Consider the following 6,000-nt stretch of genomic DNA (forward strand, 5'->3'; position numbering starts at 1 on the left):
TTACTTTACCAGTTTATTAGCAAACTTCAATATAGCAGAGAATTCGAAATTCAGGTTTTCAGATCAATTGAAGCTCTTAGAGGCTTATGTATACTTATTAGCTCATTATTATGTCATCTTATTTCAAAGTTATTATTAAGATCAACATAGTTTACTTACAAAGTTATTACAAAAAGACAGAAAAAGAAAACATAAGAAAAATTCGAAAATATAGGTGTAAAAGTTGGAAAATGGTTTTTAGCTTATTTATAATTAAGTTATGGGTTTTATAAGGTTAGAATATGAAAGAACAACAGTTTATTATACAGGAACAATTTTAATATTCAAGGTTGATAAGGGGAAACAGAAGTTATTAGCAGAAAGGTACTTTTTTGAAGTTGGTAAACAAGGGTTAGGCGTGTAGTTTACATATGTAATGGTGGTAGTAGTAGAAATTAAGGTTACCAAGAGGATTTTCCGGGATTTTTAAGGTTATAGAAGATGATGTCATGTTACATGAGCAAGAGAAAGAGAGTAGCAGCTGTGAAAAGTGAAGAAAATAGGTGAAAATCGTCGAAAATGGAGGTTTTCAGCTAATTACATATGTCAAATGACGTCAGAATAAGTTGATAGATGGCTCATTCAACGCAGAAGAGTGGATTACATAATGTACAACCTTTAAATCATTAGTAACGGAGGTGTATGTAAAAAGTTATAAGGGAAATAAGAAATTGGTGTGAATCTCGAATTTACAGTCACAAGTCACATGTAACACCAAAAACCTTAACTTCACAACTCAATATCTTACTCATCACTCATCAGAAGTAGGTCTTATAGGTGTCAGAAATGATCAGTAACACGTGGGCTACAAGATGCACTTTGTTAATCAAAAATTGAAGCACATCTGAAAAAATTTGTAATCTCAAAAATTGGGTTTCAGCTAGTTTACAAGGAAAAAATCACCTGTATTCATCATAAGAAGTGCTGTACATTACATCATTGCGTCATTGATCACTTTTGGCTGTGAAAATTACATCATACATTAGTAACAAGATCATTACATTGCGTCATTACATGGTTTTTAGGGTTATTTAGGCGGATTTGATTGGTTTTTGAGGCTGTTGACTGTTGTAAAGATTGTTACATGTGGATATAAGTACTCCTTGATGATTTTAGGATTGTAGCGCCCTATTCTGCATCTTATACCTTTGTTATAGTGTTATACATCATCATTTATTTACTATATTTGTACTAAGATCACTTAAATCCGCCCCTTCAAAGCAAGGAGAAATTTATTTACGTGTGTTAAAGACTACAAGTCTAATTGGGAATAATACTTACAACAGTATTGCTAGTAATAAACATAGTGTGTGACTTTTTTGCGCTTAAAATCTGGGAATAATACTTAACAACAGTATTGCTTTATTTCTCTGGTGCTTTTATCCTTTTCTCTGTTATCACAAAGTGGTCAGCAAGTGCCCTTGTGCTGGTTTCTTTGAAGAAGGCAGTCTTTAGGCAACTTCTACTACATTACACGTAGTAGATTATCCCTTCTTAGGTGTTGTAAAGCTCTTGTTGAGCTTTAAATACTACATATTGATGACTCCACTGGGGCTCTTTACTTTAAACAAGCAACATCCGTCAAATATATCTAATAATTTCCCTAATTATTATCTTAAAACATTAACAATTTATTATTAAATCATCAATAATCAAATTAATAATAATACAACTCATCATTTCGAAAGAAAATTATATTCAACAAATATCAACAAAATTCAATTAATAAAATTCAATATCAACTAATAATATATTCAACAATAATACTCAATCTTTAAAAGAAAGAATATAACTTAAAAACCACGCATATATTCACTTTTTTCATTATAACTTTCAAAATTCATCATTATTTCGAGTTTTTCTTTATTCTTATAATATCATTTCAATATAATTAAATCAATATTATGTCTTCAATTATTCAAATTCATGATCAAGAAGGAGCAGAAGATGGGGATTCAGAATTAGAATTACCACCAACTTCTCATTATAAAAGAACTCCACGTAGTAGCAGAACTTATGCTTTAGAGAATCCTGTTAATTATTCACCATCTTTACCCTCTGGCTCTTTACCACCACCACCAGGACCTGCTTCAGGATCAACTGTACGTGGAAAACAACGTGAAGAATCAACTTCTGAGGATCCAATTCCACCTTCAGCATTTACTGGATTTAGAGAACAAGAAACATTATTACCCTCAGACCACAAGGAAGAACCTGATTGGCAACAACAGTTTATTAATCAACAACAACATTATTCAAGAAGAGAAAGAGAAATGGCGGATATAATTAATTTAATAAGACTTAAGGAAGAAAGTGGGAAGAAGGAAAGAGTTAAGGAAGTTATTAAGGTGGTTAAGAAGGGAAAAGGAAAGAAGATAAGTAGGAAGAAGGAGGTTATTAAGGAAGAAGGAAGTGATGGTGATTCAAGCGCCTCAAGCAGCTCAAGTGATGATTCAAGCTCAACTTCAGAGGAAAGTGAAGAGGAAGAAGGAAATGAAAGGAGTAGGAGTCATGTTAAACCACGAAAAATTGATAATTCTGATACAAGTGTTAGATTTGAAGTTGGAGGAAATGTTAAGAAATTTATTATCAATTATCATAGTCAAGCTGAAGCAAATGGCGCCTCAGAATTGGATATGGTCAGGCAAATTACCAGTTTTGTTGTTGGAGAAGAACTTAAGGAGGAAATACGTGATATGGAAGGTTGGGGAGTTGGTGAATGGAGTTGGAAGAAGGTCAAAGAGCAATTAATTGCAAGATATCAGACTACCACGGAGCAGCCAAGATATTCTATTGCTCATTTAAGAACTTTATCTGAAAGAACAATGAGAAATGGAGGTGTTATGTGTAAAAGTGAATATCAAACATTCAGAATTAACTTTGATAAAATTCATCAATACTTGGCTAGACATGATTACGTGGATTCAAGTGATGAAGAAGTGGCAAGATATTTCTATGAGGCTTTTTCAGATGAACTTCAAAAGAAATTTAAGAAGAGGATGATTAAGAAGAAGATGATGAAGAAAGTATCAAGTGGAAGATATAAATTACCTAACTTAGAGAAATTAAAGAAGGTGGTTGATCATTATATTGAAGAAGAGGCGCTTTTGGTATTTGAAGATATTGGAGAAGAGAAATATACCATCAAGAATGAAATTGCAGGAGTTAAAAGTGAAGTTATTCAGAAGGATACTAGTAGTAAAGTTGCAAAGATTGGAGGAATGCAGGCTAAAGCAAATCAACAGATGGAAATATTATGTACTGATTTAAAGAATTTACAAATAAATCACGTCCAAAATCCTTTACAATTACCTTTAAATAATTCTTATAACTTTCAAATTCCAATCTCAAATGCTTTACAGAATCAAATACATCAACAAGTTGTTCCAAATCAAAGGAACAATGTTCAATATCCGTCAAATAACAACTCAAGACCTCAACAATTTAATAACAACTTTCAACCCAACAGAGCGCCTAATAACTCAACTTTTAACAAGTTTAATAACAATAATAATAATAGACCTGTTAATAATCCTTTACCCAATAATGGTAATCAAATTCCCGCCATTAATAATCAAAACTTTATGCCTCAACAGAATACTATGCCATTTTGTTCTTATTGTAACACGGAGGGACATAGTATGGGAAGATGTAAATGGGTTATTCAAGATAAACAAGCTGGATTACTTCAAGATAGGATGGATGGTTTATTCTTGCCTAGAAGTAATGAAAGGATGTATAAGAAGGCTAATGAAGGAATTAGACAACAAGTTATCAAGTATTCTGAGGATCAAGCAAATGCTATGGCACGTAATAATATGCAGCAACAACAACAGAATAATCAACCTGTAAACAATCCACCTGTAACAAATACAGCAGTAGTACCACCTGTAATTCCCACGAGTGTTTTAACTAGAGAGGAAGGAAAGGATAAAGTACATGAATTAAAAACTAATTGTGGAGTTTTGGAAGAATGGTCTGTTCCTGAATTTACTAAGAAGTGTACTGAAGTTAAAGCTGGAGCTGGGACTAAATTATATGGCGTGGAAATGAAGACAAGGAGTGGGAAAGCTGTGGATCAAGGAGATGTATTGAACAAATTGAAGAAGAAGAAGAAGGTTACAATTAATGATATGATAGAGGAAATTGATGCTATGGATGTGGATGAAGATAATAATGTTCAAGATCAGCGTGATATATTGGATGGAAGTTTAAGGAGGATTCATAGAGATGAAGAAAGTAATAAGAGTGAAGATGGTTCAACTCAAACAAAGAAACCTACATATATTATTCCAAATGACGGGGATTTTGTGAAAGATAGGTTAAGCAAAGGATTACCAGCATTTGCAAATAAGGCAAAAATAGTTTCTGAGGTTGTGGAAAAGATTATGAATGGTGCTATTGAACTTCAAATTAAAGAATTATGCGCCATCTCACCTGTAATCTCTGATGAAGTTAAGAAATGGGTTTCAAAAAGAAGGCTCAATTTAAATCAAACAACCATGGCTTCAGTTGCAAATAATTCTATATTATCTGACTTTGAATATGAAACAGAATCAGATTCCTCTTTGGAAGTTAATGTCCCTCAAGCAACTCTTTATTCAACACCTTTGGGACACGTAGAAATTACAATAGGGAAGATGAAGGTTAAAGCTTTAATTGATTCAGGGTCTCAAATCAATATTATTCCTTTAAAAATTATGCAGTTATTACCAGTTCAGACCTTGGTTAATTTAAAAAGTGGCGTGAGAGGAATTAGTGGACATAGGACACCTCTTTGTGGTATTGCTGAGAATGTCAAGATTCATGTAGGCGCCAATATTGATGGAATAGTTCATTTCTTTGTTGCAGAAGATGATGACACGCCTATCTTACTTGGAAGACCTTTCCTCTTTGATTTTGAAGCTCAGTTGAATTTTGAAGAGGATGTTGGGGAAAGAATGACTTTAAAAGATAGTAGAGGTGTATGGATGAAGATAAGATTGTGTGAACCTGATAAAGGCACGTGGGAGAGGAAATTAAATGTTTCAATTGAAGAAAGACAAGGCTTTATGTTGGAAAATAATGGAGGAGATAAATTATTTGAGGAATTACGTGAGGAATTAATTGAAGATGAAATATATGGACTCAAGTTTGAAAATGAAATCAATATGGAGCAGAATTTAATTGATGAAATTAATATTATTATGAACTTGGAGAATGAAGATATATTTGAAAACAAAAAAGGAGTTGAATATAGAAGTTTTGGCGCCAAATATAAATCAGTTGAAAGAAAAGTTAAACCTGTTAATGCGCCTATGCCTCAATATTTAAATTTTCCTCTTCAAAGACCAGCTTTATCAAGAGATCCTTATAAGACTCCTTTAATTCCAAACCCTCCAGAATTTATTGAAACTGATAAGACCACGGTGGAAAGGTTGAAGCAATGTAATTTTGGACCTTCAGGATGGCTTTCAGATGAAGAATGGAAATTATTTCTCTTTATATTAGTCTTAAGAGAAGGAGCTGTAGCTTATTGTGAAGAGGAAAGGGGTTTACTGAAGCACTCTTATGTATTACCTTACGTGGTTCCAGTAATTGATCATGAACCTTGGCAAATTAGACCAATTCCAATACCTACAGCAATTAGAAATGATTATATTGAATTAGTAAGACAAAGAATTAAGACTGGTCTTTATGAACAATCCTCTTCAAGTTATTCTAGTCCAGTTTTCTGCGTGCTTAAAGGTGATGGCAAATTAAGAATAGTACATGACCTTCAAGTATTAAATAAAGTAACTTTAAAGATGCTGGAATACCTCCTTCACCTGAAGAATTTGTGGAATCTTTCTCTGGTAGAGCTTGTTATGGATTAGGGGATATTATGGGAGGATATGATGAAAGGGAATTGGAGCAAGTTTCAAGACCATTAACAACTTTTGAAACTCCTTTGGGAAGATTGCAATTGACAAGATTACCTCA

Source organism: Melampsora larici-populina, assembly GCF_000204055.1.
Source record: "Melampsora larici-populina 98AG31 unplaced genomic scaffold MELLAscaffold_40, whole genome shotgun sequence".
NCBI lineage: Eukaryota > Fungi > Basidiomycota > Pucciniomycetes > Pucciniales > Melampsoraceae > Melampsora > Melampsora laricis-populina.